Source organism: Papaver somniferum, chromosome 7 (assembly GCF_003573695.1).
Source record: "Papaver somniferum cultivar HN1 chromosome 7, ASM357369v1, whole genome shotgun sequence".
NCBI classification, from domain to species: domain Eukaryota; kingdom Viridiplantae; phylum Streptophyta; class Magnoliopsida; order Ranunculales; family Papaveraceae; genus Papaver; species Papaver somniferum.
This window is the reverse complement of record NC_039364.1, coordinates 47,468,922-47,484,891: the sequence shown is the minus strand read 5'-3', so window position 1 is coordinate 47,484,891 and position 15,970 is coordinate 47,468,922.

Sequence of the window (15,970 nt, the reverse complement as noted above, 5' to 3'; positions counted from 1 at the left end):
TTTGGTCTTTGCAATGCGCCTGCTACTTTTCAGAGGTGTATGGTAAGTATATTTTCTTACTACGTGAAACGCATCATTGAGGTATTTATGGATGATTTTAGTGTTTATGGTGATTCATTTGATATTTGCTTACAAAATCTTGAACTTGTTCTTAAAAGATACATAGACACTAATCTTGTTTTAAATTGGGAGAAATGTCACTTTATGGTAAACCATGGCATAGTGATAGGTCACATCGTGTCCTCCCGAGGGCTTGAAGTTGACAAAGCAAAGATAGACTTAATAATAAACTTACAATATCCCACTTCGGTGAGGGAAATTCGCTCGTTTCTTGGTCATGCAGGTTTTTACAGGCGGTTTATCAAGGATTTCTCCAAAATCTCAATGCCGATGTGCAAATTGTTGCAAAAAAGGTTATTTTTGACTTCAACAAGGAGTGCAAGGATGCCTTTGATAAATTGAAAGAATTGTTGACAACTGCACCAATTATCAAGTCACTGTATTGGAGTCTACCATTTGAATTAATGTGTGATGCCAGTGACTATGCAGTTGGAGCCGTTTTTGGTCAAATAGTAGACAAGTTATCTAATGTGATTTATTATGCATCTAGGACCCTAAACGATGCACAAATCAATTATTCTACCACAGAGAAAGAATTTCTGGCTATAATGTTTGCACTAGAAAAATTTAGATCTTATTTGGTGGGTTCAAACGTGATTGTGTATTCCGATCACGCAACACTTAGGTACCTATTAAAGAAGAAAGAAGCTAAGCCAAGACTTATATGGTGGATTCTATTATTGCAAGAATTTGATTATGAAATTAAGGATAAAAGAGGTGTTGAAAATACTATTGCAGATCACCTTAGTAGACTCGTTGTTTCCGAAGAAGAACTTCCTTTACAAGATCGTTTTCCAGACGAACAACTTTTCTCAATTGAAGATTCAACACCATGGCACGCGGATACAGTGAACTACTTGGTTACAAGACAAGTACCTAGTACAATGTATAATTTTCAAAAGCTTAAGCTTAAGAAAATAGCCAAGCAGTATGTGTGGGATGAGCCATACCTGTGGAAATACGAATCTGATCAAATCATTCGCAGGTGCGTACCTAATTCTTAGTTCCAATCTATTCTTACTTTTTGTCATATTTATGCATGTGGTGGTCACTTTGGTTCTAAACGTACTGCTTTCAAAGTACTTGAAAATGCATTGTATTGGCCTACCCTATTTGAGGATGCATAAGTTTTTTGCAAATCTTGTGATATATGTCAAAGAACGGGCAATCTAGGCGCTCGAAATCAACTGCCACTCACACTAATTCTTGTTGTAGAGATTTTTGATGTGTGGGGAATTGATTTTATGGGTCCTTTTGTCAATTCTAATGGAAAATTTTATATACTTCTTGCTGTGGATCATGTTTCAAAATGGGTGGAAGCTAAAGCCACCCATACTAATGATTCTCAAGTTGTTTATGAGTTTGTGAATGAATATATTTTTTCTAGAAATGGTACACCAAGAGAGATTATCAGTGACGGAAGAACACATTTTCAGAAATCCTTCCATGCTCTACTCAAGAAGTACAACATAACTCACAAGGTTGGTACGCCGTATCACCCACAAACTAGTGGGCAAGTGATGAGTGCTAAAAAGTGCATATTTCTATATATTTTTCTTGGCATTTAACTCATCTTTTATGCATTAATTCTACATTTTATCCCATATTCTGTATTTTCATTGTTTTCAAGAATAAATATTTTTCTTACTTAATTTTGCATTTTTAGGTAATAAATAAAGTCTGGATGACTTGCGGAGCGGAAAAGAGCTGAAGAGTAGTGAAAAGCCGGAAGAAATTACGCAAGGAAGCCGCAAAGAATGGTGCGCACAAGACCAAAAAGCTAGGAATGGGCTCAATAAGGAAGAATTGTTCTTAAAGAAGATATGGGCTTGGCATACCCAAGGCCCAAAACCTTTACCCAAACCCATTTTCTATATCCATACCCGCCTCCATTCTCAGCCGTTAGATTGGATCCATCTCATCATCCAATGGTCGCTTCTTCATCGTGCATCAAAATCTGAAGTCCCTGCAAAACACCATAGTTCCTAAATTCCAAGCCTTCAGATTAGATCACATTTAGATCTTACGGTCGCTTCTTTGCCTGTGCATCAAATCTCGATACTTCCGCTTAACACTACAACACCTAACTCGATCTGGTGTCGTTAATTTTGTTGTATTGTATAATCCAACGGTCTCTGCAGGATCCACTTCATCTCACCGTCAGATTGATCTTTCATCTCCACATCCCACGGTCGAGATTCGCCAAACATCAAAAATCCTTATCCTCGCTCAACACCCTAGCACCTAAGTTTATATCCCACAAAACAAACACGCCCTAGCCATCGAGCCCACCTTCTTCTTCTCCCTTCTTCCCTCTGCAGAGAACAGCTCTGCCATCACCATCACCTTCTGCCATCGCCATCATCCCTACCAGCCACTACAACCACCCTACATCAAATACAACCAAAACCCATCCTTCCCCCATCATCCTATGCTACCTATTTCACTGATTTCACACTCCCTCTCTCTGTTAGGGTTTTGAAATCGATGAACTAGGTTGATAGGCAGAGGAAGCTCGAGCTGGAGCGTAGCAGCATGGAAGACATGAAGCGGAGCAGGAAGAAGAGCAGCAGGAGTATGGGTGAGAATTGTCATGTCAATTTCTTTAATTTCAAAAACCCTAATTCACTGTTTTGGGAATTTGGGGGAAAGTGTAACCCTAATTCGAATTGTATAAATAGGAGCTGTGAGGGTGTTGTTGAGGTTATGTTTGGACTAGCCTGCATCCAGAACTTTCAAGTTCTGTTAAATGATCATTTGTTTGTGCTGTTAATGTTGTGTTCATGTGTAAATGTAACATCCTGTTGTGTTCTGTGTGTGATTGTATTATCCATGTTATGTTTGTGTTAATTAGTTTGTGTGTTTTGTTTCTACACATGATCCTGTAAGTCCCCTGTTTAACTCACATGTTCTTATTCTGAGTCTTAATGCTTGACAACCATGAGGACTCTTAACTGCAACATGTTCTGATTCCCCACTAGGGTGAGAAAACAACTGAACCATGATGGTTAGCTATTAGGATGGTTTTTGCTGAACTTAAAGTAGCTTAGGCTAGTTAGAATCCTAAAAGCCCAACTGATTTGTGATTAGTGGTGCTGTAAGAAGACCACTAATGCTAGGGGTCAGTGGTGGCTCTAAGGAATTAATCAGCTACATTAGTTAGTAAGCCACTGCCTAGTTAGTCTGTGATTGGTTGTGCCTTAAACAGACAGCCAATACTAGGGGTTAGCTAAGGCTGTAAGGTTGGTTAACTAGACATTTGACAAAAACTTAACCTAGGTGAACTGGCTAGGTAAAGGGAATTCTCACCCATCTCCTTGCACTCCCCATCCACAATTTCTTTCCCATGTTTTGTTTTGATTAAATTGTTCTTGAATTGTCTTTGTTTACTTCTCCTTCACTGCCTGTCACTAGCTCAGACTAGCTAGAAAACTTCAATAGCTCCCTCCAAGTCCCTGTGGACAAACCTTTTCTTCCCATCACTAACTACAATTGACCCTGTGCACTTGCAGGTCAGTTTGTAGGTTTCTTTCAAAACCCACCAGCAAGCCGAAATCTCAAACCGTGAGATTAAATCCATTCTTGAGAAAACCGTAAACACTACATGGAAATATTGGAGTTATAGGCTTAACGATGCACTTTGGGCATATAGAACGGCATACAAAACACTGAATGGTATGTCTCCATATCGGTTGGTTTATGGAAAAGCTTGTCATCTTCCGGTTCAACTTGAACACAAGGCTTATTGGGCGATAAAGATGTGCAACATGGATTATGACAATGCGAGGAAACAAAGGAAGTTACAACTTAACGAGCTAGAGGAGATACGTAATGATGCTTACAAGAGTTCTCGTATATACAAGGAGAAGACAAAAAATTTCCATGATAAAGATGATTTCTCGAAAGAGTTTTTTTGTGGGTCAAAAAGTTCTTTTATTTAATACTCGTCTTTGATTATTTCCTGTGAAGCTAAGGTCCAGATAGATTGGACCGTATGTTGTTACTAATGTTTTTCCTTATGGTGCAGTTGAGATTACTAATACGAAAACTGGAATAACTTTCAAAGTGAATGGCCATATATTGAAGCCTTATTATGAAAACTTCTCTAAAGAGAATGTAGAAGTGACGAGACTTCAAGATTCACTCCCTATAGAGGAGTAGGATCATTGGAATTCCAAGTCGGGGTGAGGGTGTTAAACAAAGCGCTACATGGGAGGCAACCCATCGGTTTTGTATCTCTATAATGAAAATCCTATCTCTATATTGGTTTTGTATCTCTATCCCTTTTGTGTTTTAATTTTCTTATTTTTTCGTATCATATCTTGCATTCCCATCTTAGATTTTACAAAGTCCTATATCTATAATGAAAGTTTTGATGATTTCTCGTCAGAAAATTCTGACTGTGCACTTGTCACGAGAATAGCTCTCGAGACTTCATACGGAGTCCGATTTGAGTAGTTGACCCCAATTTTTAAAGAGGACAGACTGAAATTTATTTTACAAAAAGAAAATCTGAATTCGGAGTATGTTAAGTTGGAGCGATAGGCCTAGAAATTTGAGTTTCGGTATTTTTACAGAACTTTTTTCAGATTGTATGTCTGTCAGTCTGGAGGCCATAAAAGTCAGACCGTTTTTTGAAACACTGTGCCATTTTCACACCTTATATAAAAGACATAGGTGAAGAACTTACGTTTAGAATGTTTTTCCTAGTTCCTTACCCATTGGTACAGTTATTGAGTTTTTCAGGGATGTTATATCAGAAATCAAAATTTTTAGTTTTGTACATTGAGGACAATGTTGAGTTTAAGTGTGGGGGATAATTTAGTATCTAATATTTGCAGATACACATAAAAATATTAAAAAAAATAAAAAATCATACTCATTGATTTCTTGCATTCTTGAGACTTCATCTTTTGGAGTTAATTATGAGCTATTTAGGATGACACTCTAAACCTTTTTAGGTTGAAACAGTTCTTACGGCTATAGATCGAGTTCCACTATATCATTCTACAATCCTTATATATACGTTCATAATTTATTGCGAAACTCAGTTGCTAGCAATAGCATGGTAGTCGTTTGAAAGATTCATCCTCTCAATTAATCATTACTGAATCACTTTCTTTTTATTTTTGCAGTTATATGTTTCTCTAAAGTGATTTGGTAGGATCCTGATACTGCCATGGATATTGTATCAAGGTAATCATTGTTTGAGTATATAAAATCCCCATAGACAATTGTCTTACACTCATAAAGAGTGAGCCGAAGTTAAAAAAAAAGAGAAAAAGAGAAAAAGAAAAGAAAAGAAAAAGAAACATATATATAAGGCTCCTCTTAATTTATCGACACTAGTAAATGATAGGTCCGGAATTGCAGACTAATCATGTAGTCGATGAAAACAAAAACCTATCATCATTATATAGAAAGTCAAAAGACTATTGATGAAGTTCTTGACACTTGGATCGCAGTATGTGTGAAACGTTGTCCTTGTCTCCGTCTCCTAAACAAGCATGGGAAGCAGGATCCAAGGCAACTATCACATACTTGCTAAAAAGGAACATGCGCTTAGAGTATCTAATCATGTGGTCGAGTTAAATGGGTGCTTATCTCAACTATTGCGCTATAAATAAGAATCCTTTGACGGCATTCATACAAGTATTATGGGTAACATCTTTCACTTTAGTCAACATTTGCACACTTCACTTTTCTATTTCCATTTTCTTATCTATCCATGTGATTTCAGTATGTGAGTGTTGTGACAAACATTGCAGCAAGTACGATGACTATCTTAGTAGAGTTTTGCAATCAGGTTGAATGTCACACGTAAGTAATTGCTTATGTGTGATGATTGGAATGTTTGTGGGATGTTTGCAGCTAAAGAACATATGTAGGATGATTATCTTATTAGATACTACATTTTGTCTATCCTTAGTGGTTCTTACAAGGCGAGAAATTAGAGTAGGTTTTGTGGGGATACTTCTTGTAAACCCTCACGAGACTAAAAATGGTCCCCTAGGGACACCTAGGGGTTTAAAGGCTTGTTATACATGCTAAGTGTAATCGTCTTCTCAACGAGATGGAGTTGTTGTATTTAGGATTAGTTTTATTTAGTTTGCTCGAGGACTAAAAAAAGCTAAGTGTGGGGGAATTTGATAAGTGCATAATTCATATGATTTTAGTGTCCATTCCACACTTGTTTTAACTATTATTCTTGCATATTTTCGTATTATTACTCTTGTTTTCTCTTATTTGCCTCTATTAGGTGAATAATCCAAAAAGGAGCTACAAAGTTCTGAAAAGAGATTAGAAGAGAAATACTCCAAGAATAAAAGCGCCCAAGTCCAAGAGAAGTGGAAGAAGTGCGACAAAAAGGAGCAAAACACTCAAAATCAAGAGACGGGCCAAATACCGATCTTAACTCATTCAAATTAAGTATTTCTCATCATCATATTGAATATAATTGAAAGATAAAAATAATGCAAAAAGAATGAGGTCATTCCGAGTTCAGACGAAGAAGTTGTGGTCAAAACAAGCTTTTTATCCAATACCGAAGACAAGCACGTATGCAAACGGGTACGCATACTTAGTTCCGAAATTTCTGCTGGAATTTGACGTACGCATACCGGTATGCATACTTAGCAAGTATGCAAACGGGTATGCATACTTGTGAAGGCCTAAGGTCACGTTTGGGGTCGTTATTTCGTATTTTCGGGTCGGGTTGTTGAACCGAACTAAATACGTGAAGGCCAAGCAATGTAAACCTATAAAAGGAGGTATTAGGTCATGAATGAAACATCATCAATAGGTCACGAAATTTTAAGGTTTTGGGAGAAGAAACTACACATGGAGCAAAAGCTACGGTTTTGGAGCGGTTCTTTAATCGTAACGATATCTCTAAACTTTTCTTATATGTATATCATGGATGCTTATACATCCATGAGTAGTTAAACACCTATTGATTGAGGATGAATTATAAGTTGTAAACTTGATTTTATTTAACATATGAATCTATTTTGATTTCTTCTTATGATTATCGTTTGTGTTTACTATTAAAAATACTTATGATTAATTGATAGATTGTTTAGGTGGCCAGCTGAATATATTTGTTGATTTAATCTATTGATAGTGAGGTTTAGGATATCCGTAATTGTTGAATAATTCCTTGCACAAGTAGAAACGTGAAACCTTGCAGAGGGATTCTGTAAAGCGATCACGTGTAAACACAACCTTAGCAAGTAGACCGAACGTACTAAGTCTATCTACTAGGATCAACCTAAATTCACAAAACCTAAAGCATTCGACTGAATTGCATCTTGTAAGCGTACTTCAAGGTGGTTCAGACGAATAGAATCTGGTAACTAAGTGTACCTGTTATCCAGTGATTTAAGAAATTTTAGGAATAGCTAAGTATACCTGTTATTCTACGGTTGGTGATAATCTATGATTAATGACGAATAGATGAATATATTAACTCATTGATAGTTTACTAACGAAGAAAGATTCCTCGATCATATCTCTCCCTATTGCTTACAATTTAATATTTTCAATTGCTTTTATTTACTTTATTCAAATCTAAAACAAACCCCCCCTTTGTGACATTTTGACAACTAAAACTCACTGCTCTTCGTGGGAACGATCCTAAGTACTATTATATTACCAGTTAATTGTGTGGAAATAATATTATAAACTTTTTGAGCCTACGACACCCATCACTAGGTAAATATTCAATCTGAACATCTTTGTTATTCCCCTTTTTGTAGTCAGAATACTACAACAGCAATATGATATGTTGCTCCCCCTTAGTGAATGCATTACTCTTTCGCTAGATATAACGTTTAAGCACAATTGTGCTTTCCTTAGTGATTGAAAATCACTTGTTTACTCCATATATTTGTCCCCCTTTTTGTCACAAAATGACAAAGGTTCGAGCAAATAAAGGACAAAACGAAAGGATCTTACAAATCTAAAAGACTTGTAAACAACCTATAAGAATTAAACACGAAGGTTTCACATACCACTTTAGATAACCAATATTAAAACCGAAACTACAAGTAGTTTAGTTTTAACATGTTATCAAGGAAATAATTGCCCAAAGCAATTTTCCCTAATAGTTTAACAAATCGACTAAGAAACTTAATTCTCTTGTTAAAACGATTGTGCATGTACAATCGCTTATTTGGATAAGACCAAAATAAAGATCAGAATTAACTTTATTTCTCTCAACATGCTCTAATTATTCAGACAATAAATTAGACCTTTCCCTTTAGACGAGACAAACACTAGGTTAGTGAACTAGTTTTTCTTGTCAAGGCATTCGATTAGACTTGAATAACCGAATCCTCCAATTGATAAGTCTAACTAAGATCAGAATTAACGTAGTTTCTCTTATCCGTAATGAATTGGACTAAACAAATGATCCCGTATTTTGTTAAGCCACAAATAATATATACAAACCAAAATAAATTGACTTGCACAATTATTTTCTTAACCGGAAGCAATTGAAACAGATATATACGTTACAACACCGCAATTGCACCGAATTCGTTAAGCAAAAACACTTGATATCCAACAATAAAGAAGATACCAAATAATAAGAGAAATAAATTGACACAGTTTTTCTTAACCGGAAACAATTGAATCACATAAATATATCAATTGTACCGAAATTTTGTTATGCAAAAGCAAAATATATGCAATATAAACAGGCTTTTCTTAAACAGGAAAACGATTAACTAACAAATTCGTTACCTCAATTTCCGCAGCCACTACTCCCCAGAAAGACATATCATTAAGCGCAAGTTCAAATAAGAACTCTCCCCAAGTGTGTTGTCATCCTCTCGCAGGAACAAAAGAACAACAACAAAAACAACCTTTACCAGAGAAAGGTTGAATCGGTTTTAACTAATGCGTGCCAATAGCAAAAGTTGAAAACCCGAGCAGTAAGGTACTAATGTACCTTAACAATACCAATATACTTCCTGAGATTTTCAAAGGTAGCACGGTCTAATGGCTTTGTGAGAATGTCGGCTAGTTGACGTTCCGAAGGAACATATTCTAGTTTGATAACTCCATTTTCATACAATTCTCGAATAAAATGATACTCCCTCTATCTTTTATTAACTGTCCTATATTCTATTTTGGCCTGTCTTTTTTTATTTGTCCGCTCTGTTTATAGACGTATTTTTTCCTTAAACTATCAAATATACCTTTTATTTTTTATAATCTCAAAATCATTTTTAATATAAACTCAATCCAAAATATTAAATAGTACTACCATATATAAGGAAAAAAAATTATTTAATATCTTTCATATTAACCGTCATTGCCTTTTTAAATAAAAATATTTATGGACATCTATAAAATTCCTAATAAAGCTTCTACATATTCACACATAAAGGTTTCATAATAAAACCACTATATTTTTTTTTATTTTCTTAAAACATTTCCTAGAATAATAATGTTACCCAATTTATACTTTTTAATATATTAATTTTAATTTTAGTAATAACATAATATTAAATAGGTTAGTCAAGGGTTAGTCATGACATTTCGTACAATTCCCTTAATATTTTGACTTTGTCAATTAGGATTGTTAATAAAAGAGGGAGGGAGTATCTAATATCTATGTGTTTAGTTAGAGAATGTTCAACAGGATTTTCTGTTAGTCGAATAATACTTGAGTTATCACAAAGAATACTCATAGTTGGTATATTTATACCATAGTCAATGAGCATTTGTTTCATCCACAGAAGTTGAGTACAACAAGTACCATCAACAATATATTTTGTTTCACAAGTTGAGAGAGATTCTGAGTTTTGTTTCTTGCTGTGCCAGGCTACAAGGTTTTGGCCAACATAGAAACAACCATCAGATGTACTTTTGTGATCTTCTACACATCCTGCCCAGTCAACATCTGAGTAGGAAACAAGACTATTATTCGTATCCATTAAATACGATAAACCATAATTTAAGGTGTCATTAACATATGTTATGATACTTTTTACAGCTTAAAAGTGAAAATCAAGTAGCTGATATTTTCACCAAGTCTTTGAAGTCTAACACTTTCATCTACTTGCGTGGAAAAATGGGAATGATTAGTAAAGAGTATCTTGGTTTAAGGGAGGATGTTGAAGGTTAAACCAAGATACTATGTGAAGCAACCAGTAGGAAGTTGATGCTATTTATGTGGAAGATACCGGTAGGAGTTGATACGACTTGTGTGAACGTATCATGTTTGGAAGCTGAAGATAACTTGAGAAGCAAGTTATTCTGGTTATGGAATTTTACTATGTTTAGATTTTGAGTTCTAGAAATATTCTTATTTAGAATTTGTTTCTTGTTAGGAGTGTGTTTTGCTTATTCGTCAAGTTTTGTTTATCTATAAGTAGGTTGTAAGCCATAAGAATACTTACATCAATTGAAAGAGGTTTAGTTTGAGTGTTTCTGTGTTTTCGTTAAGTCTTTGTTATAAGATTTTCTACACATTGGGTAGGTATATTTGATAATTCCTCTTGCGTCATAAAACCCTTCAGACACATAATCATTCAGTCCACAATCCCTTCTCCATGGAATTCTTTTGTTGGTTGGCAGTTTCCAGCCGCAAAAAAATGTAGTTGTATTATTTTTTCTATTCTTTTTGATCCGAATGGTAAGCAATTTTATTAAAAAAAGAGAAGAAAAAAACGAGAAGACTATGCACTGAAAGTGCTACGGAGTCAAGCAAAGGCTAGATAACATAAAAAAAGAGAAGCCCTGAAATAGGACCTCAGAAATTGCAACACACTAGCTACTACTAAGATGATCCATAGACACTGCAACAGGGCCAGTGCTACAAACAAGAAACTAGGAAACTAAAATGTCTTGGAAGGTGTAGAGAATCTCATTCCTAAACAATACACTGAAAAAAAAAAAAAAAACCAAAATCACTGATACTTACACTAGGGAAACCCTTAAATCATAATTAAGGGTAATTATCAGAAATTAAGGGTTTAGTTTTTTCAATTCTACCACCAAAACTAAAATCTAAACAATACACATGAAAGATGAAACCCTTAAATCATACAAAATCTAAACCTTTAATTTCTTACGAAGAGATAAGAGATACCAACACATCTGTGCGTCATGGAGATAAGAGATACTAACACATATGTGTGTCATGGAGAAAATAGATACTAACACATTTGTGCGTCCAAGAAGAGAAGAGATAATAGAAGGTGCACGTGGAGATAAAATACCGCTTGCGCAAGACTTGTAAAGGCCATGACAATATTCAAAAGGTGACCCTTCTGAGCACTAGTAGCTTTTGGAAACATAGGTGTTATTCCGTTGTATATATATCCATAGCTTGATTGCCTTCCAGATTATACAGTTCAATTGTAATCTCTATAAGATCCCGGTGTGATAGGTTTGGGATAAAAATAATGTTTCTCGCATCAATTTTTTTCTTAAGAATTTTCTTTTTAACACAAATTAATATTTCATGATCTTCAAAAAAAAAACCACATTTTTCAAATAGACATTATGAAAAGTTATTATATAATATGAACAAAATATTATAGGGCCTATGATCCATGGATGTGCGGTCCATTAGATGAATAGGTCTTCCCTTTCATGTATATAAGAGAACATTTTATGTATGTAATAGATTGATGCCTCTTTATCAAGTTCTTCTCCTTTTTTATCTCTTACTTTTCCCTATTATTTCCACTGCAAAACGTTATCATGCACGAGCTCAACCACTATTTTTTTTTTCTTCTTCTTTTGGGTTATTATCAAATCACTGAAGGAAGCGCTACTTTTAGTTGGATCCGTATTTCTGATTTTTTTTCTCAATAAAGCAATACGTTGAGGTATACCTAAACTTTTTATCAATTTTCTTATCAATTAACATGTGATCTTTTCTTCCATGTTCTCATGTTATATGTATGTAATTTTTTTTTTCTTTCTTCACATGTATATTTTTATGTATCACATGCGTTGATCATGTTCTGATTGATTGAATGAATTTTTTAATTTATGATTGCGTATATTGTATATACATATATATTATTCTAATGATCCCTCCATGTACTAATCTATGATCTACCCATATGTATATTATTCTAATGTTTGTTGTGATATGTTTGTTTGTTGTACACAATATGTTTGTTCCTATTCGTTTCTCGAGATTATTATGATTATTATAATATAATATTATATTGTTTGTTGTTCAATCAACTGTATAACATATCTAAATCTGTTTGTGTATCTAATAGATATGAGTGATACATGTTTGATGTCATTTTATGTATTCATACTAAAATCATGTTAATGATCTCTATGTGATAAAGTTTGATTTTAATATGCCTGATGTTGTGTAAATTTAATATTTTCATATATTGTTATGTCGTCATATGTTATTAAATGTTTTCATATGGCATCATCAAATAGAAAATTTTGGACTGTTTTGTTTTTATGTTTATTCTTTTTGCTTGGTGATCTTCACATGTTTTATTTTATAAGAATTTTTTTTATTATTTTTTTCGAAGAGTTGTATGTCCTTTTTCAACCAGTGATTTATTTTAATTTTTGAAAAGTTTCTGATCATGATTGTCTGTACTGCATGTGTATTGTATGTGTGTGATTGTCTTGATTGATTTGAAAAGTAATAATAAAATAATTAATATTTTTTAAGTGCTCTGTGAATGTAACGTATGTTTTAATTATTTGTTTAATTAGTTGTAACGTCTGCTTTTATTATTTGTTTAATTAGTCGCAACGTTTTTAATTAGTTGTAACGTCTGTTTTAATTATTTGTTTAATTAGTTGTAACGTGTACTTTTATTATTTGTTTAATTAGTCGCAACGCTTTTAATTAGTTGTAACGTCTGCTTTTATTATTTGTTTAATTAGTTGTAACGTATGCTTTTATTATTTGCTTAATTAATTATAACGTCTGGTTTTTATTATTTGTTCATTCATTTTGTTTGTATTAAATTAATAAATAAATTGTAACTTATGTACCATTCCATGTTCCGTGTTATTTTTCACATTGTTTTTTTTTTGTAACGTCTGCACTATTATAATGTTATGACGTTATTGTTAGCAATTGACTAAGTATTGTCAATCATTAACGGGGTCATTATCATTGGTTGGTTATTGACTATCAACTTTGACTGTTAACTGAATTATGATTATTGGCTGGATTTCTGACTTAACCGATTAACCTTTAGAACCATCAAGAAATTTGATCTCTAAAAATCCATTTTGACCATAAAGAAATTTGGTTTGGGGATTATTATACTGGAATTATTTATTTTGATGTCCTTTATTGTGGCACTTTACGGTTGGTCCCAAACTCGACTCAAAAATAACATTTTGGGTCCAAAAGTACTTGAGAACCACTATCATGTTTTTTGACGTGGAAACCACTAGTATATGACCCGTGCCGTAACGGCCCGGGCTGATGATTGTTGATTTTGTTATAGATCTTTAATGTGGCCATAAGTTTTTTCTTAAGAATTTGGCAAGCACACCTAACTGGAAATTCAACTTTCATAGCAATTAGCAAATGAATTAGGGATGAACATGAGGGCATACATCCATTGGCGTTGGCTACATGGTTGTCATTTGTATAATAACATGTCGGTATATGGTTGTTACATGGAAGCATAATTTTATATAATTTTATTATTGAAATAAATCTAGGCACCTACACCACGTGCAGGGTAGTTAATTCCACCAAAATGCCCATCACACAAAAGCTCAAGGTGACTAATTAACTGTTTTCATGATTTCTTGAAAGCATTAACTGTGTTCATGGTTACTGAGACCACATATTATATAGAAATGACTTGTCCGCTCCGGCACTTGCATTCAGAAAGATTAATCTTCCCCAACTATTATATGCTGAATCTTTGATTTTGTTGTATGCCTCCCCTCTGTTTGGGGTTACCATAATTCCAAAGTATCAAATTGCAGTTATCGATGCTCTCATATGAATCGACTTACCACTAAGCTATGTTAATCCCCATACGGTTGCGGAATTTTTAAAGTCTTTGAACTCTTCACACGGCCTCCTGGATAACTTTATCAATCAGATATAGTCCATAATTAGAATTCGTTCTTCTGTTGCATTTTGCAATCCACTGTAATTTACGTTATCGTAGATGTCCTTTCCAAATTTATCCCAAAGAACTTCTGGTTTAGAAGGAGAACTTTGTGCGAGTATGATACCAAAAAGATGCCTGGATGGCCCGGGGCTAATGACTTGTGAATTGTTGAAGCTTCTCTCCACTGTATCCACCTGTCACCCATGTATGCATTCCTCCGCTCGAATTGCTCAAGCTTACCAGTCTATTATTGTCATGGTATCATGCTGGTCTATGCTGTACTGTACATTCCACATCTATGGATAGCAAGATTTTTCTTAAAATATGCATCCAAAAACAACATGTAGAAAACAACACAGGGGAATGAAGGATATATGCCTACCACATTACTTTACTGTGGAAGTTGTAGAGAAGCAAGTTGATATTTAGAAAATCTTGTAGATGTCTAACCAAAATTAGCTTAGTATTGATGCAGCTAATCAAAAGTACTACTGACGCAGTAAATAGATCAAGTGCATAAACACTAAACCATTTTAGTTGTAAGTGTGATGTTCATAAATTGTCGGGCGTAGTGTTGTATATCCTAGTGTAATCCAGACTCAATTTGGATGACCTGATAACAGTTCAAGGTGCTACACAAAAGAATAAAAAAGAAGCAGATTCTTGGATCCTTCCAGGTAGTAACTTCCTGTGTTGTGGTATAAACATTCCACAATGACTCTGCAAGATCATACACGATCATTATTTAGGGCATATCTCATTTACAATTATATCCAGAAGAAAATCGATGTGGTTTCCCTTCACTAATTTGCAATGATTCTAACGACATCAAAAAGGGGTGTACTTAATTCACTGGCTATCCAGCGCGCATATTGCTATGTTGTTATAATATAATTTTATGGCGGTCGTCATTTCAAATTCATGCTACCAGATTGTTAACACTTATTTGAAATGATGCTAACGACATCAAAAAGGGGTGAACTTAATTCATTGGCTATCCAGTGCGCATATTGCTATGTTGTTATAGGAAAATATACAATTATATATAACCAATCAAATCGCATCTTAAACTATTTTGTCAGTTGAATTACCCAAGCTTAACATTTGTTAGCTTATGTCTAAAGATGCCATCTGAAAGAAACATTCGGCATGTACTTAATTCACAGGCTATCCAGTGCGCATATTGCTATGTTGTTATAATATAATTTTATGGCGGTTGTCATTTCAAATTCATGCTACCAGATTGTTAACACTTATTTGCAATGATGCTAACGACATCAAAAATTGGTGAACTTAATTCACTGGCTATCCAGCGCGCATATTGCTATGTTGTTATAGGAAAATATACAATTATATACAACCAATCAAATCGCATCTTAACCTATTTTTTCAGTTGAATTACCCAAGTTTAACATTTGTTATCTTATGTATAAAGATGTCATCTGAAAGAAACATTCGGCGTTTGCTTAATATTTGATTGGCCTAGATTCATTTGACACCTACTTTCTCGCCAGCCATCCCAGACTAATTTTGATTGGCCTAGATTCATTTGCAAATAACGTAAGTTGGTTCCAAATCTTGGAATATTTCACATTTAGTAACCAAGATTGATCAGTTATTGGTATAAGTTAATTTCTTGAAACCAACCAAGGCTGCCAAATGAAACAAATTAACAACTACAAACTTGAGGAAGTTGGGGGCTAACTTATTTGCAGAAATATACAATCTAAATTTCGCTAGAAGATCTCCAGTGATAATCAATA